The following is a 24,894-nucleotide window of genomic DNA, read 5'->3' as shown; positions in this document are numbered from 1 at the left end:
GAACAAATGGGAAAAAAGAGATGAGTCAATAATCCAAAGTAAATGTGAATTGTTCTGTAATTATTTAAATGTGCTCAATATTGCTCATTATAAGAGAAATGTAATTTAAATCTATATAGTTGAAAGAAAAAATTTTAAACAGTTATGTGTCCTATAATTTGGGTGTTGGCTTCATGGTTGTATACATTTTTAAGCATATACTTCAAACTTCTGCCCTGTATATAATTAAACCTCAATTAAAAACAAACTAAACAAAATAAAACAGAAAAGCAGACATTTGGTGCAGAATAATTTCATGGTTTGAGAAAACACACAGTGTTGAATTACCAAACCAGAAATACATGAATCATAAATATCAACCAATATCAAACTTTATTAATATTTCAAAATACACAGGCCATATTTAGACTTGTAAAGCATTCTTTTCTTGGGAAAAATGTTTAAGACTGTTAACAAAGCACCCTAAATATTTTTTCTCTCCTGTATTAGGATGCATTCTGGATCAGATGTCACACGCACTGTTTAAACAATACATGGAGAATATTGCCTTCACAGAGAGGGATGTTTTAGCTACGGCACATCTCCTTGCAATTACCGTATTAAATAGTCAGCTTGCATGAAGTCTCTAGACAGCATGCCTCAGAGATCAATACATTTTCAGCTTATTTATTCTATGCAACCTAGTCAGACCAGGTGAATTCTTTCACTGACATTTCAAAGAAAAAGATTCCCTATTTTTTTCTGTTGGTAAATATCATTTGTGTGCTCTTCAAGATATTTGTTTGCTGATATGGTGACAAGGACATCTGACCAAGTCATTCCATTTTCTGGGGAATCCTGGAACAAAGAAAGCGTGGGTTGCAGGTATGCTAACTAGTTCTTTTCTTACCAGTTCACCTTCTGACCTCAGACAGTAACTTCTTGCAACAGACTTCTCAGGTGTCTATTACTAATTTACTGTAAGGTATTTGTGCATATTTTATACAAAATATTAATACAAATAATGCTCAAAAGACTACAAGGATTACTATTATTTTATATAAACATAAATTAAAATTGAATCTATTTTGGTTTTTAGCTCTATGAGTTTTGATATACTTGTAAGTATACATGTGTGTAACCACCACCACTGTCACGATGTGAAATGGCTGTGTTACCCCCCAAAACTGGCTCATTCTGCCCCTTTTAGTCATGCTCACTCCCATTGCTACCCCTGGAAGCTGACATTATAGTTTTGTCTTTTCTAGAATACTGTGTCAATGGAAACATACAATATGTAACCTTTTGAGACTGGTCTCTCTCAGGATAATGGTCCAAGTTGTAATTGGTCCAAATTGTGCTCAGATCCAAGTTGGATCTGAGAAGTGTTGCATGGGATGGGTATTCTACCGTTGTTCCACTCATCCCTGAAGGACATCTGGGTCATTCCCAGCCTTCGGTCATTATAAACAGAGCTGCTGTAAATATCCGTGTGCTGTCGAACATACCATGTCTATTTCATCAGTGACCTCTGTTGGAGTTCCTTTTGAATGTTTATCTGCATAACTCAAAATGTGATCAACTGTTCTAATTTTAAGATTATTTATGTCACTCATAATGAAACTCTTTCACACGCAATTTGGGAAGGTAGCCGTTGTCTTCAGAGCAAACTGTAGGGCAGCCTTTACATCTCAAACTCCACAAGTCGTCCCCATTAGTGGTGTTCTAGTGTTGTCAGTGACTTGATAACACATGCTATCTAAAACAACCGGAGGGACGGAGATGTAGTTCAGATGATAGGCCCTTGGAAGTCTCTTAATACTAATTTTTCCAGAGTTCACCATTAAAAATCCAATTCTGATGAATTAGTAATAGGGGCCAGCCTTTCTTTTAAGTTGGAAATTTTATTTCATCAAAATTGAGTCCCAGAATTTTCTGGGCATCCTCTTTAGTGATAATATAAATAGGAAGTAATTTATTTTCCCTATTTTTGTACTGTTTCACTTAATTTCTAAATTTTCACATTAGCTAGGCCTGACTACTGTTTATTAGCCAAACTCCCTTCACTGTATAGGTGATACACTTTAACCACACTATTCTGTGCCAGCATAGCTTTCTTTGAGGAGACACTTATGATGATAGCATCAATAGATGAACTAAGTTACTTTAATTTTTATCAAGTCCAAATCTGCCATACTATATAATGTCAATATGCCAGCAAACTTAAACTTCCCTGTGGCAAAACCACAAATGTTTATTGAGAATGAATCCATGCTTGTCAATCCATGAAAATGCAAATTGTGTCTGAATTCCAAAATGGAAATAAAAAAGAAGACATCAACCAAATCTTTTATGACCTGAGTTAATGTCCTGAGGTATTCCTGAATACAGATCAGTATGAACCTTGTATTTTTTAAATAATATTAAAGTTGAGATAATTTAAATGAAAAATAAATGTTCTGAATATTTGGATGAAATATCAAGAGTGAAAAGTTATTTTCAAAAAACCAAAGTGTATGAGATAATTTAGATGATAAAAATCACATTTCTGAGATATTTCGATATAAAATCTGCTATTAAATTATCATTTCAGAAATTACTTTGAGATAGTTTTAATGAAAAGTCTTAGTCTTAAATTTTTTTTGCAATAACATGAATACATTTTATTTTATTCTTTGATGTATATCTGATTATGCTATTACAGTTGTCCCATTTTTTTCTCCCCTTTATCCCCCTCTGCCCTGTACCTCTCCACCCTCCAGCATCTCCACCCCCTTAGTTCATGTCCATGGGTCATACATACAAGTTCTTTGGCTTTTCTGTTTCCTATACTATTCTTAACCTCCCCCTGTCTATTTTATACCTACCAACTATGCTTCTTTTTTAAATTGTTTTTTATTTTTTGTTGTTGTTCAAGTACAGTTGTCTACATTTTCCCCACACCACTCCTGCTCCTGCTTAACTCTTAAATTTTTTAATGAAGCAACGTATAAAAAAGCAGTGGCCAATTGCATGATTTTCAACTAATCAGTTGACTTCTGGAAATACAGACTGTGCATGACAGTCTGCTCTCCACAGGGCCCTAGGTGACCTGCCTGATGACACACCTGAGAGCCAATCCTCTGTCCACTTCTTTGACTCATGACCGCAGCCTTGGAGGCAATTCATCACCATTGTTGCTGGTAGTATTTCCTTTACTTCATTTTAAAGTCCTGACACTCTTATTTTCCCTCCTGTTTCTCTCTATTCCAAGCAAGTAAAATCTCTCCCCTGAGTTATTTTAATAGACTTTTAAATTGCCTTATGTACCATCTCTGAAGTCTATGCACAATACAGCAGCCAAAATAAGTCTGTAAAATATGTCAGATTCTGAGATTTCTTGTCTCAAAACCCTCCAATGACTTCCCATCTCTTTAAGAGTAAAAACCAATATCCTTAAGTGATCTGTAAGCAAGTATGTCTTCTAAGCTCCTATTACTTTGACCTAGTTGTTTATTATTCTCTTTCCTCTCATTCTGACCAAGCCACAGTAGCCTACTTGCTGGTCTGTAAGCAAGCAAGGCAAACCCTCCTCAGGGCCTTTGCGCTTGCTGTTTTCCTTGAGTATAATTTCTTTCATAGATATTAGGAGGACTTGCTTGCATACTTCTTTCACATTGTTATTCTATGTTATCTCTTCAATCAAGCCTACTTTAGGTACCCTAATTTTCTCCAATGCTCGATTATTCCTGTTCTCCAACCCACATTGTTTTCTTTCTTTACATTTAGTACTTTAAAAACTTATTTTGCTTATGAATCTCACTAGTTTTCTAATTTAATATAATTTATGTTACTTAAGAATAACAATTTGTTTTTACAGAGTCACTGGTAAATTAGCAAATACCTAGAAAACTGAGCTACTGGTATATAATGTACTCATTTGTTTGACAAATGTATTACTATTTTTTGAGACATTATGGCTGTACCTTACCAATTTCTGTGGAAAATTAATGAGGAAATTAATGCTCAAAGAGAGTAAAGACTTGCAAATTATTTCTATTCATTTGTAATACGTACCAGCAAAAATAATGATAATTTCAAAGGAAACTTATGGATATATCTTTTCTTTTCAAATGGCTCTTAAATCTATGATATGACTAAAATATCAGTGAGATTTTTAAAACAATAACACTCACATTTCTACCAAAGAAAAAAAATACATTCCATACATTTTCCTACATTACTATGGTGGGCTGCCATCCCTTTGTGACTTAGGTTGTTTAATGGGAAGGATTACCTGATTCTAATTTAGAGGGGGTCTGTTTGTCTGGTTTATTTGCCATATTGGCTAATGTCTTTACAAACATGATGAAAAATTAAGGACATAGACTTGATATGATGATAATCGGACTGTAAGTGAAGCAAAAATTGGAATATTGTCTTAGGTGGACACATTGATCAGGAATTTTAGCAGGAAAAAAGGGCTTATTGACTCCTGGAAATTTTCAAGCTGTGCCCAGAGCTCAGGTCCTTGACATCCACATTGTTGTTTTGCAGTGATTAAAGCTGTGCTTCCTTTACATTTTACAGAATAAAGTAATTAGCTTCAAGTGAAGTGATTTAATTATATTGGTAATATCCAACTGATACTCTAAATAAATTAAATACATAAATGTTTAGCTCATGTTGTCCTTGTAATAAATAACAAAAAATCCATACTTGATAATAATACTTTGCACGGCATGATTTTGTAAAAGTTACTTTTAGTTGTGGTTTACATACAGTATTAGTTTAAGATGGGTAAGAGAGTTATGAGACATTTATATAACTTATAAAGTGGTCACCCTGATTATGTTAGTACCCATATGACACCATACGTGGTTATTATAATACTATTGACTGTATTTCCTATGCTGTGCTTTATGTTCCCTTGGCTAATTTTATAACTGGTGACAGGTGCTTCCTAATCACTTCCATTCTTTCACCCATCTTTCAAGCTTTCCTCCAATCGGGCAACTATCAGTTTGTTCTCTGTATTTATGAGTTTATTTCTGTTTTGTTTGCTTGTTTTTATATTTCACGCATAAGTGAAATCATATGGTATTTCTTTTTCTCTATCTGATTTATTTTCCTTAGCCTAAAATCCTTTAGGCCTATTCAATGTTGCAAATTATAAGATTTTGTTCTTTTTTATGGCTGAGTAATATTCAATTGCATATAGGTACCACATCTTCTTTATCCATTTGTCCATCGATGGACACTTGGGTTGCTTTCATTTCTTGGATATTGTAAATAACACTGCAGTGAACACAGGGGTGCTTATATCTTTTTGAATTAGTGTTTTGGCTTGCTTAGGATAAATACTCCAAAGTGTAATAGGTGAGTCATATGGTAGTTCTGTTTTTAATTTTTTGAGGAACCCCCCACACTTGTCCATAGTGTCTGTATTGATTTGCAATCTTACCAACAGCGCACAAGGGTTTCCTTTCCTCCATATGCAATATTTTTCATAGTACGTGGCATTCTACATAAATTTGTGCATTGGATCCTCAGAGAATCCCTTTGAATTGTGTAAGACAGATATAATAATTCCTATCTTTAAAGTAAGGATTCCGGGACTCCAAATACCTTAAGCAATGCTCAGTTGTGCATGGGATATAACCAGATAAAAATTCCAGTCTGTGTGACTCTCTGTTCCACATGCTCTTGATTACGTTACATTCAGACTAACAACAAGTACCTTAGTGCTCCACACTCGCTCGTACTACCAGCGTCATTTAGAAAACTCCCCTCTGTCCACTTTGCCCTTTGTCACTGGGCCTTTCCTTACTTACAAAGAACATAATGCAGATTTGCTGCCGTGTTTCAGAATGTGATTTAGAGTACAGCATTGTCACAGTGATTTAACATTTCTGAAAGTCCGTATCTTTCAGAATTTATGTTAACAGAGTAAAGAGAGACAAACACCTGATCTGCTATACGCAAGTGATAGAATGAAAGTGCTAGTTATTGAGAGGGTCTTGGATTTTTCATCTTGCTCAAAATTAAATCAGATAAGCTCTATTTAATAGTAATGCTATGAGAAATACAATTAACAAAGTTATATTTGCACTTATCCTTGAACATTAATAATTATGTTGGCTGTAAGTTTCTCATTTTAATGCTCTGCTAAAAATCTTTCATTATCATTTTGCTATTTAATAATAGCATTCTCTGAAACAATGCTAACATCATTAATTTAAGTCTCTAGAATTGTAAGGAAAATGCTGTAAAGTAGGGAAAGTAATTATCCTTATTATTTATTTTGTATTTTCTAGGTTAGTATATGGTACATCAGATGGGCTATATACATTTTGATTAATGAATAACACTAAATACATTTTAAGAGAACTATTAAAATGTTAATAAATAATGTTAAGGAATGAGAGAGATGGGTAAATATCAGTAAAAAACACAAAAAGCTAAAATCAAATTATTATTATAAATTTTTAATAATGCACAAATCATAGTGCTAGAGTGGGCCATGATTAGAAGTGCCTTTTAAGAAATATCACTTTTATGCATTTTATATACCATGGACAGCAGGAGAGTAGAACAGCATCAGGTAATTTGTGATCTTTGAGATACTAAAAAAAAGGAAAATTAAAATATCGAGTCAAAAGAATTTGGAAGTATTGTACCAGTCATAGTTTATGTCCAGAGCATTTTTTTCTCAGTCATATCAGAATTGTGGCTAAGGCCCAATGTTAAAAGAAAAAGTGCTCAGTAGTTAAAATCAAAGTTTGGAGATTCTCTGACTGTGGGCCTCAGCCAATTCAAAGGGGTTCTCTTTGAAAGATGCTACAGCCAGCCCCATCATCATTTCAGCTCTTGTTCTTCAATCAATACAATGAACTAGCTGGAGGCAAGTGGGTCAGAGTTGTGAGATAGATTCCAGTTTGAGACAGGACTGGGGTGGTCAGGGAGCAGATGAGCTGCCGCAGGGTCTTCTACATCAAGTTAACTGTCAGAGTGGAGTCCAGCAAAGGGTCTTCCAAGCTACTCACAAATACACCCCTAAATGAAAACACATTCTTTACTGAATTAAAAGATAGTTTTGGAATGATGGCAAGACGTTTTCTTAATATTTTGTGATATTCAAAATGCAAAAGTTATAGACATGACACACTTAAGTTTAATCTGCCTTACAGTCCCTTTTGAACTCTGGACAACCAAAACCATCAAATTAAGCCCTGATTTGCACCATTTGTTAATTTTTGTGATGTAAACGTTCTGACATGACATCACTGACCATGGTGTTGCAAAGGTAAATGCGGTAGCCAACCATATAACACAGTTCCACCAACCAGATACAGTAGCTCTAAGTGAACTGAAGGCTATAAATAATAGTAAAATGTAATAACGTAATTAGGTGTTGTGGAGTCTTTCTCAATGATATGTATTCACTTGCTCTCTTTAACATTTTTCTCTCTTTACGATGAGAGAGATAGATTACAGACTTTTTTTAATAATGTGAAATTTTTGTCCATATGATACATATTGCATGTCATAAAACAAATATTCTAAAATTCTGAATTTTGTTCTATAAATATCTGATTTCACTTCTGGTCAGGTAAGAAAACTTTCCCATGCAACTATGGTAGACTACCTCATCTGGGGTCCAGATGGGGCCTCCAAACAGGGACCCCAGGGGAGGCTGAGCAGGGCCACCTAAGAGAACATCCTGAGCCTGAGCCCAGGCGGCAGAAAGATTGCCCCAGGCTGAGTCTGGGGAGATGCTGCCCTGAGGCCTCAAGGTGCAACCCTTGTTGCCTTTCATAAAGGATTTTTTCCCCGCTAACCTCCTACTTCAGTAAACTGATATCCCATGAAAATAAAAAAGTGTTCAGTGATGAGCAGAGAACGTGATGAGCACCTTGAAAGTTGACTCACTATAACCATGTCTTCTCCCAGAAGAAAAGCTTCTTTTGCTTTAGAACGTTATTGAAGTCTGAGTGATACAACAAAGACATGTTTTAAGACCAAGTTCATTTGTATAATTGTTTTAGTCTACAAAATGCTTTAGTAGCAATTTGTCAGTTGAACCAATGTCATTAGACGTATATTTTTATGACTCTTACTTTTCTTTCCCCAAATAAACAAAATAATAAGATAAATCAGTGAAGTCACAATCTACTTAATACTCAACAAACTTTTCTGTTGATACAGGTTCAGAGCTGGCAACTGTTTACTGTAATTGAGGTTTTGCTCTGATTTTGGAGTGAAACAACCTTCATAATTAACCATCTTGTGTTTAGAACACCTTTTTTTTTTTTTCCCAGTGTGGGTCTTTGAAGCAGGAATAAAAGGAAATAAAATAATTTTCAGCCTATTATTATTTTTTTCTGAAGTTGTTGTCCCAATTAATTTGTTGAACACAGGACTGGAGTGTGCATGTTCTTTTAATGCACTAAAAACATGGTTTTGTTTGCTGTATTTTATAATCCTTTCAGCAAAATAAGAATTATTTCTATTGACCATTTTCTAAGGCTTGTGCTTTTAGGATTTTTTTGTGGAAGATCTTATTATATTTTATTCTTACCAGCCTTGAGAATTAGGCTAATATGATATTCTCATTTTATCAAGTAGTTCAAAATCGACATCTATATGTCTCCTCTGAAAACAACTGAATACCATGCTTTGGTAGTCACTTGTGTGACAGTGAATGAACAGTCCAAACTAAATGAGACAAACACTGCAGCTCTGGCGTATCTGCACCACCGACTGCTTGAGTTATTTCTAAGACGGTGGTACTTGCTCTCCACCTGCTTTACGTCAGGAGCATTATCTAAGGGTCCAGTTCTGAATCCAGCCCTCCAAAGTTAATAACTTCAGCTTCAGAGGAGCTAACAAAATATCCTATGGTAAGGATTAGTTATTTAGGGCAACTTTAAAAATTAGGTATCAGAAGAAATTCCCTTCTTTTTACTATTATGCATTTGTTCGTCTCATTTAGTTTAGCCCCTTCATTCACTGTCCTAAAAGTATTTTCTTAAACCAGTTAGTAAACACAATGTTTGGATTTCCTAGAGAGAAGAAATATTCAACAAAGTGTCTTAAGTCTATAAAGTTAATACTTATTTTTAATTTATTATTTAATTACTTGTCTTTCAAAATGTCATCATTTGAGCATCATTTTCTAAGAATATTTGTTGGTGAATTTTTATAGAATAAACAATTTAACAGTTCCTCAAATAAAATATAAACTTTCAAAAGGTTGAAAAACTTTTGTTTTACTTCAAAGTGCTCTCATTACAGTAATACTTATTTTCTTAATTTTAATAGATTTTAAGTATCAGCTCTGACCTGCATAGGTATTACAGCTCTCTGCGGATGAGGTCACTGCCTTTCAGCTTCTACAGAAATTGAGCAGTGATTCAAAGACTTCTACTACTTTTCACTCATAGCACTGATTCAGAATAGTCAAACAGATTTGACTACTCCTTTTTTCCTTTGTCTAAGAGGTAGCTTGTCTTTGTCTTTTGTATGCTAGGTGATTGGCAGTAATAATCAGCAGATACTCTCCCTTCCGGGGCTTGAGATGCAGGCCTTCTCTGCTCCCTAACAGAGATCTTACAAAGCCGACTTTAAACAGGCTCTCTCAGTAATGGTTGAGAAGTTCAGATATGCATAGATAGAGTTAGCATTGCCACTGGGGAAATGAACAATTTCTCAGCCTATCAAACAGTTATGCCTAGGTCCCTGTGACCCAGAGCCGAAAGAGGCAATCCATAGGATTTCTAAAGATCCTTTGATCTCAACTCACAAATTCTTTTTCTCTTTCCAGATAGCTAAGATTTTCGCTGCCCAGTGTCTAGAAAATCTGTGTTACAGGCTGTGATCTCACAGAAATCTCTACACTAATCTCACCCCTGTCAACTTGATCCACCCCATGCCTCCTGTACCAAGAATTCCCAGCTCATCTTTCCTTGCTCTTTTCTCTATACAACACACCAGCACGTTTTCTCAGTTCTCTCCTTCTCGTTACCCACAGTCCTGCATCATAAATAGCCAAAACCCTGTTTGCAAAGTTTAAAACAGAAGCAACTGAATAGAAAGTTTAGAAGACAGGAAAAGGGAAGATGTATTTGTTAATATTTTGTTTCCTATCAAGGTCATTTGGGGGAGGAGTAGTGTTATGTAATATAATTGGAAATTTTTTTAAAACATGACTTTATGTTTAGTAACTTGTAGCCGAATGAAGAATCCTGAAAAGAGTAATTTTGGAGGTCATCGTAGATGTGCCTAACTTTCATACTGCTGAGGAGAAGAGTGTCAGGGGACTGTCCTCAAGTCATTCAGCGAAATCAAAATTTAGTTTTTGATTATTGTGAACAGTTTACTAGACTTTGGAAATCTCGTTCTCAGTAAAGCAAAATGAAACATGGGAAACAGTTCATCAGTTGCTTTTGACATTTATCACCGCCTAGCAACCTAGCATTAGGGAACGAACAGGACTCAGGGCCAAAACGCTTGTTCTATCAGGACTCTCCTCCGTGTTAGCTGTGGGATCAAACAAGTTTCCACTGAAAACTGCTCAAGCAGTTTGCTCATAAGTGAAGAGAAACTTCTCGTTAACCTTATAGAATTGCTGGGAGAATTAAACATCATGTATATTAGGTAACTAACAGAATGTCCTACTAGTTAGTATGTACTTGAGGCAGGGCATACAATTTTCTTTATGCATTTAGTTTTTTGATTAAATATCAATTTAGGCATATATGAAGTTTTGTTTGTTCATATATTCACTATTCATAATGAATAAATTTAGCTGATGTAAAATAGGGCTACAATAATAAAGAATACGTTTATTTCTCATCATTGCATTTAAAGTGACTTTTGCCTTTTGTTCTTAGAAGAAATCCAAATGTTTAATGGAAATCTAAAAAGAAAAGACGTGAGTTTGTTAAATGTTACTAATCAAACATTGCATGAATAACTATCTCTGTGTTTTAACTGTAAACACCTTGATAAAAGCCACCACAAGACTTCTTAAAGTTAAATTATAAATGTGATTAAGCCTATGACCATTATAAGAATATTAATTAAATCTACCACTTTGTGCCACAAGATCCACTTTTTCTTTAATAAGTTCATAGGTCAAAAGCTCCCACATGAGCTAATCAGAAATTTCTGAACGGGTGATCACATGAATGCTCAAAGCCAATCAAGTGTGCAATTTGAAATTAAACTCTATATTTACACACACATCTTTTACTAGACGTGTATTTACTCAAATTACAGGAAATATTGAAAAGCTTGAGTGAAACCATGCATGCTATCTCTGCTTAAAGTAAAGAATACCTCCATGAATTTTTGTGGTAAAAATGCTGTTTATCTGAGCTCAAGCAAATTTAAATTGTCATCACCAAAGTAAGCATCATAGTTTCAGATTAGCAAGATGCTGTTGCTCAGTTCTAATCTTTCAATGTCATGTTCATTGAATAGAACAAAAAAGTTCAAATTTTTATTAAACCTATATCCTGAAATAGTTAAGAATGTTGAAAATACAGAAATGCTAGTGTGTTAAGTGGAATTTATGCGTAGAAAGTTACATGCACATCCCAAAATATATTTTGATTTTCAGGATTTTTTTTGTGTTGTTTCATATTGCCTGAATTTCTATCCCATATCAGTTCATGCTTCACCTTATGATTAGCTTTATTTCAAAAAATTTCATTTGAATAATTTGCCTGGCAAACAACAGCACTCTTTAAGTGAGTTAAATGCTTGAATTAAAGAATGAACTAGATACCTCATTTTGGTATGTCATTGGCTGGCTGAAGTTTAGGACTAAAACTAGGAGAGGATTACAGGTGCTTAGTTAACATTTATTATAATTAATATTTAATTAATTGTTTTTCAAGATGTTATATTGATTCTTTTTTCATTTTAAGCATAATTTTTGAGCAAAGTCCATGTTAAAATGTTTCTTTTTATTTTTAATTGAATTGATTGGGGTAACAGTTTATAAAATTATATAGGTTTAAGGTATTCAATTTTATAATACATCATGTATGTTAAAATGTTAAGGTAATTTAAAAATAAGTTAGTAGCCCATTAAATAAAATATAAACTCTCAAAATGTTCAAGAATATTTTTACTCAAGGTGTTCTCACCATAAGAATATTTAACTTCTTAATTTTAACAGTTTGGGTTGCAGTAATCACAATTTATAAAACCTTAGAACAAAAAATATTTAAATTTTTATACGTAATTTTAGGGTTATTAAGGCTGTCAAATCAGAATTAGGTTAATTCTTTCTACATTCTTTCATTTTTTTAAATGACTAGGGTTTAATATTTTCAATCTTGTAGGCTTAAACTTAACATTTCTTATTTTTATATTGGTTCGTTTGTGGTTATTGGGGGCTAGTCATATATCTCGTCCATATAAGCAGATTGTGCGAGGTAAACAGGGTAAGTCATTCTGGGTAATGATCAGCATGCAAATTATATCTTACAACAAATTCCAACCACACAATTTTGGCCCCACCGAACTAAGTTTTTTTCTTTTCTTTTTTCTACTTACATTTCAGATTACCTTTCAGGGAGGAAATCTGACTCAGTCATTGTAGAATATTTTACCAAAATGTACTGAAATAATAGAATAAATTGTAACAATAAATTTTATTCTCTAAAAGAACAAAGCCTCAAAATGTATCTGAAGCTAAGAAATAAAAGAAAATACAGCTTTGAATTCATAGTCTAAGATCTTAAGAGAGTTATTATGGATATATCTGGAGAGTATTATGCTAAGTGAAATAAGTCAGTCAAAGAAAGACAAGTATCATATGATTTCACTCATATATGGAATCTAATGAACAAAATAAACTGACATACAAAATAGAGACTGATACATACAGAGAACAGACTGACAGCTGTAGAGGGGAGAGGGTTGAGGGCTGGGTGAAAAAGCTGAAGTAATTAACCAAAAACCAAACCAAAACAAAATAAATAAAATAAAATAAAATAACTCCTAGGTACATACCCAGAGGGCACAGTGGGGATGAATGGGGGTGCAAATAGAATTTACTTTGGATCATTTGTGCACAATGCAGTGTGCAGATGTGTTATGATTTGTACACTTGAAACCTGTATAGTTTTATTAACCTACGTCTCCCCAAAATAGTCAATAAAAAAAAGTTGTTATAATCTGCAAACACTACTTCCTTCGCCAAATTGCCTGGCATAGTGTTCTATCTGCAAAGGACAAAAGAAACAAATGTGTATTTAGGATGACTCCAGGTGAATGATCCTACCACGTTGTCCAACATCCATGCCTTTCTAAGTGCACTTTAAGACAAATGTTGGTTGGCATGCTGGCCATTAACACTATTATGGATAATGCTAAATAAAAAGTGTCCAAGCAAAACTATGTGATGTATATTGCAGGTAGCCCGAAGTTGGTATCTCTTATGTACTTGCTCCCTCACCTGGCCTGTAGTTCAAATTTTTTCTCAGGTTTGCTCTCTTGATATCAGGAACTGACTGTACGTTTGCAATCACTGTATGTTTTGTATACCATCAATTTAAAATTAGGAGAATTTTTCTGTGATGGTTATTATTATGGTTACTGTTACTATTAATTGTCCATGACAAGATAAAATGCAAAGGTGATTTCTGAAAATAACCTAATGCTATATCATGCAACATTTTGATTAGGAAAATGAGAAATCTCAGGCCCAGAGTTTTATCCTGACTTGCTTAAAATCTAGTAGCTACTTTGTGTAAGAGCCAGGATAAGAACTAAAACCCCTAACTTTAATTAATTTTAATTTTAATTTTTTATTGTTGTTCTATTACAGGTGTCCCAATTTTCCCCCATTGCTCTCCCCTGCCCTGCCCTGCCACAGTCAATCCCCACCCTATTGTCCATGTCCATGGATTATTTATACTTGCTCTTTAACTGGGCCCTTCCCTTTCTTTCCTCCCTTATCCCCCTCCCCCCTCCCTTCTGGTCCCTGTCAGTCTGTTCCTTGTTTCCATGACTCTGGTTCTATTCTGCTCATTTGTTTGTGTTGTTAATTTGGTTCCACTTATAGGTGAGATCATATGGTATTTGTCTTTTCCACCTGGCTTGTTTCACTTAGCATAATGGTCTCCAGTTCCATCCATGCTGTCATGAAAGGTAGGAGCTCCTTCTTTCTTTCTGCTGCATAGTATTCCATTGTGTAAATGCATGGCAATTTTTTGATCCACTCATTTACTGATGGACACTTAGGCTGTTTCCAGCACTTGGCTGTTGTAAATTGTGCTGCTATAAACATTGGGGTACATAGGTTCTTTTGAATTGGTGTTTCAGGATTCTTAAGGTATAAACCTAGCAGTACAATTGCTGGGTCAAAAGGCAGTTCCATTCTTAGTTTTCTGAGGAAATTCCATACTGTTTTCCACAGTGGCTGCACCAGCCTGCATTCCCACCAACAGTGCACTAGGGTCTGGTAGGGTAAGTGGAGGCAGTCTGACTTCCTCACCCAGGTGTCTGGGTAACTAAGGGAAGCAGAGTTCCCATAGCCTTGAGACTGGGTCTGATAAACAGTTCCCATAACATGAAGTGAGCCCACATGTGTAGAATTATGGTTCATAATTTCTGGCATCTTGCCAGCTTTGTTCCCCTCTAGTACTGAAATAGGTAGGGACTCCCGGCTGGTGGTGATGATGATGAGAGACATGAAAGGGGACAGGTTCCATGATGGGTGCCACACTGGGGAGCAAGGGCCATGACATGAGACTTGCAGATAGACACGCAACTTGCAGCACGCGTGGCTCACCTACCCATGAATAAAGGCATACCAGACATGCCAACGGCTCCGTGAATATTATTCCATCTACGCAAATCCCATGGACCTGCCTAGCCTTGTGGGGTCAAAACACAGGCCCTTTTCTCCACAACCTCATGGGCACTTGTTTGATGATTTGTTTATGATGGCCATTCTAATCAGTGTGAGGTGATATCTCAATGTGGTTTTAATTTGCATCTCTCTGATGGCTAGTGATATTGAGCATTCTTTCATATGCCTATGGGCCCTCTGTATGTCCTCCTTGGAGAAGTGTCTGTTCAGGTCATTTGCCCATTTTTTAATTAAAAACCCCTAACTCAATCCAGCTAATTTATTTTATTTGTTTATAAATTGGTTGGTTTCTTTTTGTTGCTTATGTTTGTGTGTTTGAATTTTTCACCAATAATTCCATATTTCTAGAGAGTTGATATAAAAACACATAGCTGAATAGGCATGGAAAAAATAATTAGGTATATTGATTGCTTAAATTAAGACATCAAAGTAATTGATTTATCAAATGATAATTTGTTGTCACTTTGTTGAATTAACATTTGTTCAGTAGAGCCTGGGGGTGTCACATGGTGAGCCAGTGGTCCAACAAAAGACCGTAAAGGTAAGTGAAATGGAGAAGTTTATTACTCACAAGTTCAAGAGGAGATACAGGCATACCTTCAAGAACAACAGAAAGGTCAAGGCTGGGTGCAGGAAGTGAGTATTAGAGTCTGCTGGTGGAGTCTGTCAGGGTTCTTGGCTTAGGCCAAGTTGGTAAACTCAAACCAAAACAGTAAGGATTCTGTTAAGCCTGCAGGCTCTTTTGTAAAGGGAGCACAAAGGAGAGGCTCTGGGATGTGAGGAGAGTGCTTTTCACAAGAGCAGTTGGGAAAGTCTTATTAAAAATTTAGATTTACTTGTCAGCCTGTGGGCTATTATCCAGCACATGGACAGAGCAAGGGGCTAGTGTCAGCTCAGGGACCCTGTAGGCTATGTAGCCCCACAAAATGGATGTAGAGGCAGCAAGAGTGTGGAGTAGTTTAGCTAAACTCTCGACATAATTTAGATTCTTTTCAGCCAAATGCACATAACTTTAAACTAGTTAAAGTTAGTTTTCATTCCATTTCATGTATTAAGGTTAAACTGACACCATGGTCTACTCTACATACAAATTGGAGTTATTTATCTAAGTGTATGTGAGCTACTGCTTCAAATAATCATGTAGAAGGATATATATGGATTATTTCTAAATTCTCTTCTGTTTCATACATTTAATAGTCCATCTTTTTACTAATACCATGATATCTTGATTATTTTAGCTTTATAGAAGTCTTGAAGTCATGTTGTGTAAGACCTATTGTTTTTCTTTTACCAGATTTTTATTGCTATAGATCCTTTGCATTTCTATGTAAGTAGTCAGCTTCTCCATTTCTACAAAATAGCCTATTGCTGTTTTGATTGAAATTCAATCTATAGTTCAATTTTAGGAAATTGACATATCAAGAGTATTGTTCGAAACTATTGACATATTTTTATTCTTAATTTCTTTTAATAAAGTTATTTGCATTTTGGTATAACTAGCCAAACATGTAACTTTTTAATTACTTTGATGCCAAAGCAAATAGAATTCTTAAGTTGCATTTTCCAATTTAATATACAGACAGAAATATTAATGGTTTCAAATCTTGACCTCAAAGTCTGTAAACCCTTTGGATTTTAAGTGAACGATCCTGTTATATGAAGACAGATTAATATCTTTCTTTCCAATTGCATATTTTAACAACTTTTTGTTATTGTGCTGACCAAGATCTCTTTACAGTGTTGAATAGGACAAGTAAGAGTGGGCATCACTAGCAGCTCCCAACTTAGACAGGATTTAAATTGTTTAATACATCACTAATTATCAATAATTAACTATAACATCTTTTAGATGTCACTTACCAGGCTGATGACATTTCCTTCTAATTCAAGTTTGCTAAGACTTTTATTGTTTTGTCATGGAGGGTGTTGGGTTTTCCAATTGCCTTATCTGCCTCTGTTGATACCAGTCCTTTATTTTCTTTCTAATTCTGTTAATGTAGTTAGTTACATAATTGAATTCCAAATATTTTTAACTTTCATCTCTGGGGGGAAAAATCACTTGTTCACCATATATTACACCCTCCTCCCCACCCCTCTTTTTCCCATATTACTGGATTCAACTTGCTAATCTGTTATTTATTTACTTACTTAGTAACTTATTTATATTTGAGTCATTATGGTCTGCCATCTGATTATTAGAAAGAAAGATATCTGAATTATTTTATGCTTAAAATTTATAGCATAAAAGACAAATATTTGTTGAAATAATGTAAGGTTCTATTTTATTACAAAGGGAGAAATAAAATGGTAACATTGACTGGGGGATTTGGGGAAGTAAAGTTGATTTACAACAGGTTATTGTTATTCCTGAGGAAAAACATTCTATTTCCTGCAAACCCTGCTCATTATTTTGCAACTTGGAATAGGGGAAAGTTAGGTTCCCAGTTGTCTTAGGATCTATTTGTACACAAGACAAACAAACAAGTAAATAATAAAACAAACAAACGTAAAATAGTTGCTATTTTTCCTGTGAAACCTGGGAGACACTTGTCTCTTTCTCAGAGTCCCTGTATAGCAATCCAGACTAGAACTATATATCTGACTCCGTGACAGAGAAAGGGTCTGAAACACTTTATAAGTTAATCTTGACTTAGAGTGTTCAGATTGCTCTAAAGATTTCTGTTAAAGGAGCTTTGAAGTATCTGAGAGAGGATCACAGGGATCTAAGAAGAGTCATATCTGAGGTAAGCAGGAGGCAGAGTGACTTGCATGGAAACAAGAAGTTTGAATAGAAATGACAATCAAATCCAGCATTGAAAGAAGATGATGACTAATTATCAGTTACCCTTTTATATCCAGATCTTCATTCAAACACAAGGAAATAAGGAGAGGAATAGGAAATCTGTCATTCACTGAAAAAATCTCAGAATTTACTAACTTATTTGCATTGATAAGATAAAGTTTCTACCACTAAATGAACTAGCCTAGTAAGATATATTTAACTATGAAAAAAATGATGTTAGTTTTATTTATTTACATATACATTTTCTGAAATAAAAATTCCTATAAATGATAATTAGTTGAATCTTACCTATTTTTACCTAAGTGTATCTTTTGTGACCGAAACTAATTATGCATTTTGTTTAATCCATAATTTGAGTTCATTTGTTTTCTTTATTTGATTCCAAGATTAAAAATTATTTTATCTTTCTTATTAGTTTGTTTTCTTATTTGAAGTTTTTAATCATGATCACTGTTGTTTGTTGTATCTTGTTCGTAAACTGCAGGGTTTCCAGCTGGGGAATTATTCTCTCAGATTTGTCACGGTAGCTAAAGCAGAAGTTGGTTTACCTCAGTCCTTACTAGCAGGCACATCAGCTGTTTAAAACACAGATCCAGGACTGACTCGTACCCTTTCCAGACACGGTGCTGTTTTTTGACTTTCTGTGAAATGACTTTTTAAAAATTTTATGCATGTTCTCTACAAACTTGAGTGTAGTACTTTTTTTCCCCAAAATATGGTACATCTCTCTTTTCTCAACTTAAATCATATTTTATTTTTAAAATCAAACATCAGTATTTTCATCTAATCTTAACCTTAGTTTCACTGCTAGCCTGATAAAGATGTTCTTTTGCTTTTACAGAAAATTAATAATTTAATGCTACTATGGATCAGTGTCAGTAACCTCTATGATCTAAAGCTAGCCAGTGTATTTCTAAAACAGTAAAGAACTGCTTGCTCTTTAAGTAATGAAATAAAAAGCAAAATTATGTTTTTCAGACATATATTGTTTGTATCTGTTGTTTAGAGAATTAATTATAGAGTTAAAGGTAGTTATCCAGGGTCTTGTATACCTGGGTAAATATTTCTGAAATGCTTAAATAAACAGAAGAATGCTAGGTTTCTATTCCATTATTAGAATACAATATTAAAAATTAAATGCTTAAACATATGGGTGAGACAAAAAATTAAGTTAATTAATTTAGTTCAGGCATGGTGTTGGTTGGGCCCAGAACACACTTTGAGGTGTCTCTTCCAAATGCTCTGAGGCTCCTTTCGTAGGAAATGCAAGTCCAGGGGCACCCGCAGTGTTACCATTTGTCACGCACTGTTTTCTTCTCTAATTCAGCAATCAAGTTGAGTTCTTAGGCACTGACCTACCAGAGTACTATTTCACCTCAGGTTCTGTCCTCTGCTTTAGTTATAAGCACTTGTAGCTCTTGTGAAGAACCGCACAGCTCAAAATTCCAGTCTGTAGCCATTTAGGAAAAATGTCTGGGAACCAGAGTAACTTTCAGAGAGTATAGTTGATACAGCTGAATTAAAATTGCAAAAATAGTAAAGCAGCATCAATTTAGTCTCTAGTAAGGAAACTAAAAAAAATAGGAAACTGTTTGACATTGGGATTTACTCCATGTATTAACCAATTTGATTTAGCAATAGAGTTCTATAAATATGTTCGCTTAACATGTATTAAACCACTTATGACAATAAAAATTGTCTAAGTACTTAAGCCGATTATATTATAGATAAAATATATGATATTTACTAATAAATATGATTGCATTGAAAAATTGTATTTCTTCAATTATTTTATAATTTATAGCTTTTAGAGTAAAGGATTAATTTTATAACCTGCTTTTATTGATATCTTATTGTATTGTCTACTTATATTTTATAACATTTAATATGTTTTATTTTGCCAACTGATGGTAACCATTAACTCATTCATATTCATTTATATAATGTATATGCTTGATAATTATTTTAAAAGAAGTAAATAATTTTATCATGCACAGTAAAGCAACTTTTTACATTTGCTCAGTATGTTTCCAAGGAAATATATTTATAGAGTAAACTCCTATTTCTAAGTATACAGTAGATGATACCAATTATTTTTTTAAAAAAGGCCTTTGTAGCTTACTTTGCAATGTATTAAACTATTATTAGGAACAGACTATTCCTCTGATATTAATTTGTGAAAGTTAATTTGAATAATTCTCTTGCTAATTTATTCATAAAACAAGAAGATAGTAATGATGACTCCTGTTTAGTGTTTTTCACATGTCATTCAATACTTTGATGTACTTTAAAGTTAAATATGAAATGAGTTCTTTATATATTTTGGAAATCAAACCCTGTCTGAGGTATTATTGGTAAATATTTTTTTCCAAATGGTTGGATCTCTTTTAATTTTAATGATGTTTTCTTTAGCCACGCAGAAGATTTTTAGTTTGATATGGTCCCATTTATTTATTTTTTTCTTTATTTCCCTTGCCCTAGGAGATACATTGGTGAAAATATTGCTGCATGGATAACTGAAATTTTGCTGCCCATGTTTTCCTCTAGGACTATTATGGTGTCACAACTTATATTTAAGTCTTTTATCCATCTGGAGTTTATTTTGGTGTATGGTGTAAGTTGGTGATATAGTTTCATTTTTTTGCATGTACCTGTCCAGATCTACCAACACCATTTATTGAAGAGGTTATTTTTACTCCATATTATGCTCCTGCCACCTTTATCAAATATTAATTGACCATAGAGACATGGGGTTATTTCTGGACTCTCTATTCTGTTCCATTGATCCATGTGTCTGTTCTTATGTCAGTACCAGACTCTTTTGATTATAGTGGTCTTGTAGTATAGTTTGATACCTGCTGTTGTGATCCCTCCAACTTTGTTCTTATTTTTCAAGATTGCTCAGACTATTGAAATATTTGTTCTAGATTTGTGAAATATGCAATTGGTATTTTAATAAGTCTTTTATTTTATATTTCCATAATTCTCTATAAACAATTTTTTTATGGACTACTTATAAGTTGACAGCGCTCTCAGTGTATTTACTTTTTTAGCACTCTTCAAAATCAGTTTAGACCCTGGCAAGATAAACCTAAAGGAATGACTTCTTTCTCTTTGGTCCCTGTCTCTGGTGCATACCTCAGTTTTTTTTTTTTAAGCTCATACATCTCATCGCTCAGACAAATGACTGCCATGGTAGTTCAGGGACCAGGGCTTTTAGAAGATGGCCCAGTTCCTGTTCAAAAGGAACGGCCAGTCATCAAACTAAAGTCAGAGGCCCAATCCAGCCGGCTTCCTGTTTGTGTAAATAAAGTTTTATTAGAACACCCTTCTGTTTATATATGGTCTCTGGCTGTTTTTGTGTCACAACAGCACAGTTAAGTATTTATAAAAAGAACCTTTATGGCTCGCAAAGCATAAAAATTTAATATCTGGCCCTTTCCAGAAAAGGTTTACTGACTTCTGCTGACCTCTACAGATTTGAGGAGTAACTAATTACTACTCTATCAAAAACATGGATGAATTACAAAAACAATATTGACTAAAAAGAGCGTAATATATTGTGACATTTCCTTCATTTAAAGTTCAGAAAAGAAGCAAGTCAAATGGTTGGTGTTCCAGTCAGTTGAAGATAATCTTTGGGGGAAGTGTTGATTAGAAGGCATGAGAAGAACACTGCTGGCTTGGTGAAACTACTCAATTTCTTGATTGTTGGCAGTTACACAATGTGTTTACTATGTGAAAATTTGTTGAGCCATACATTTAACATCAGTGCATTTTTAAGTATGTATGTTATATTTCAGTAAAATGTTAAAGGAGAATGATATAAACTGTCACAGAAAGAATGCTTGAATCTACTCACCATCATACTCACAATGTGAGCATAAGTCCTAATGGATAACTTTTATAGGAACTGATGGCATCACGAACTTGATGTGTTTTTCTGTGTCAACTGCATGAGGATAGCTGAACATTGGTTCAGGTGGCCCATAGTTGTCTCAATGATCTCCAGTCCCCTTCCACACAGTAGGTATGATGGTTGTGGTAATAAGAGAAGTCATTTTTAGCAAGTAGTACCCTCAGCTATATGTGGGAAACCTGCAGATGGAGAGTAATGCTGTGATTAAGGAATATCAAGATCATCTTGCTTGCCACTCATGACATGGGTAACCAGAGAAATACAGAACCCACACTTCAGATAAAAATATCCACATGTCACCAGCCAAGCAAGAATGAGCAATCTGTAACCCAGGATTTATTCACAGGAGGAATGGCTAGACAAGGGTGTATATTGGAATTGGACTTGGACCTTAGTCCAAGAATAGAAGAGAAAATATATAACAGAATAAAAGGGAAATTATATAAGTAACTAAAAGAATAAATAAACAGAACAGAATAAAAGGGAAAATATATAAGTAAATTCTGGAACCATTGGGAAAAAGACAACATGTGATGTACAAACAGTGAAAAACAACTTCCCAAAGCAGATATTCTGCAATTAAGGTCATTAAGAAAATACTACAGTGTGGAACAAAAGATGGAGCCAGGAAATGCCAGTGAACAAAGGGAAAAGTCTTTTATAGTGCACCTGTGAATTCCCCACAGACCAAAATTGTGTCTGCTGAGGGTGCTGAATAGGCTTTGATAGTAATTTGCTTCAGTTTTTATTAGTGAGTTAGTGTCCTGTGTGGTAAAAGCAAAGAAATATTTTCAAATTGCTCATTTCAGCTCTTAAAATATATACACATTTTAACACTTTGGTTCACACAATTGTGACAAGCAATTAAATACAAGCTGTAGACAGAGGGGGAAAATGCACATCCACATGATAAAGTCAGAAATATTTATATACCAATCATATAGTTTAAGAAATTTTGAAAATGATAGCTATACACAAAAATATGTAATTCTTTCCTACCAGAAGCAATTAACATTGTTTAAATAATAATCCATCTAATTAATACATTTATTTGTTACATTCTACTATGTTCCAATTCTGATAGACAAAGCTACTGGGGATAAAAAAAAAAAAAAACCTACACAAAAAATTATCTGAATGAAGACACAGAAGCGTAGCACATTCTAGCACTTTCTAAATTTTTCCCTGTCATCACACCCAACGTCAGGGCTAAAATAAAAAGGATTCAACAGCAAATGTTAGTGAGGATGTAGAGCAAATGGAGTCCTCATGGACTGCAACGGGGGATGCAAAAGTGATACTACACTGTGGACGAGTCTTCAGCGTTTTCTTCGGAACACAGATTTATACTTTACTCCAAAATTAATCTTCATGAAAATATACCCTTATAAAAGGACTTTACAAGTATATTCATAGCAGCATTATGCATAAGAATAGCAACTGTGAATACAAACAAACAAAATAAAACAATTGCCCATTAACAGGAAAGTGGATAAATTAGATATTGTTCAACCATACAATGAAATACTATTCAGCAATACAAAATAATAACTTCTAATGGATGAACTTGAAGACCTCCAATCATAATTTTTAATGAAAGAAGCCAAACATGAGAAAACAAATAAAACTTACGATTGGTGATAGACATTAGAAAGTTGCTGCCCCTGGGTGGACCATGGCAGGAAAAGTATAAAGTGACATTGAGGAATATTCTAGGGTGAAACAAGTAGTCTATATATTGTTTCGCATGGTAGTTAGATAGAGCTGTGTAACTGTCAGTCTCATCAAACTGAACACAAAACCTGTGTACTTCATTACTCGAAAATATATTTCAATTGAAATTAAAAACAAACTGCTAAGTTTTCCAGTGTTTGGAATCTAAAAGCACGATTTTGTTCTCTTTGGAAAGCAGTGGAATCAGGAATGAAATCTCATTAATTCCTATCATATATGCTTACCATATAAGGATATATGTTAAGACTCCAAGAAGATACCTAGTTTGGGCTTTATAGAGGGATTCTTTCAAATATTATAAGCTTGGAAAGGACAGCTTTAGTGGAAATCTATTGGGTTGGCCAAAAATTTGTTTAGTTTTTTTCCATATGATGGCTCTAGTAGTGCTTAATTGTCTTTAACTTCATTTGAAATAATTTTCCTAGATTGCATTGTGACAGTTGTCATATCAGGGTGCACTTAAGAAAACAACTTTTCAAAATTGGTGAACTTTTTGTGCAGCCATTTTAATATTGAAAATGAAAGAACATAAGCAACATTTTCAGTGTATTATGCTTCATTATTTCAAGACAGGTAAAAATGCAACTGAAATGCAAAAAAAGATTTGAGCAGTGTATGGTGAGGGTGCTGTGACTGATCGAACACATCAAAAGTGGTTTGCAAAGTTTCTCGATACTGTTGACATTTTGGCCAAATAATTCTTTGCTGTGGGGCTGTCTTATGCACTAAAATATGTTTAGCAGCACCCCTGGCCTCTACCCACTAGAAGCTAATAGCAGGAGATAGCTGACATACTCAAAATATCCAAATCAATAAAGTTATTGGTGAAAATGAAAAATGTCTTATTTTATGGAAAAAACTAAACAGACTTTTTGGCCAACCAATAATTAAACTATTCCCTTGAGGTGAATGGACAAAGAAGATGATTTTTTCTTGAGAGGATATATTATTTAATTTTATGTGCTGTTGTTAGCTATTTTAAAGAAATATTGCCCTATTTTAGTGTTCAACAGCCTGTAAAGTTTTCAAGGTTGGAGAATAATAATTTTCTCAACCATATTTAGTTTCTCAATATAGTTTGGCCATATGCCAACATTATATCAATCAGGTACAGTTTATGGGCAAATTATTTTTATATATCTTTGCAATCTACTAGAAGAAAGGCAGTGTTGCTTATAACAGAGAGAGAGAGGGTTGTTTTGTGTGGGATTGCTCCTTGCTGCCTCACTTAGCAAAGAACTTTATCAGCTGATAAATATTTGGGACTTCACCCAGCATGTAACAAGCAGTCTGATGTAAATAAATAAGATGAGTCAAACACATAGCAGATTTTAGAGGGAGATTTTAAAAAGTAAAAATCAGTAAATCAAGATGAATTGCAGATTTCCACAAAAATATATAAAGATTATCAAAATTATGAAATACTATCAACCTTGCGCTAATTCTAAATTGGTAACAGCTTTGATATAAAAAGCTCCATGTCCTTTAGCTAACGGATCTAAACTCTGATTTTCAGAGAAACTGGGAGAGCTTTTGGATACATGGTGTCACTTCACAAAAGCAATTTCAGGGAGTAGGGACAATCAG

This window comes from Desmodus rotundus, chromosome 1, assembly GCF_022682495.2.
Source record: "Desmodus rotundus isolate HL8 chromosome 1, HLdesRot8A.1, whole genome shotgun sequence".
NCBI lineage: Eukaryota > Metazoa > Chordata > Mammalia > Chiroptera > Phyllostomidae > Desmodus > Desmodus rotundus.
Note: the sequence above shows the minus strand (reverse complement) of the source record.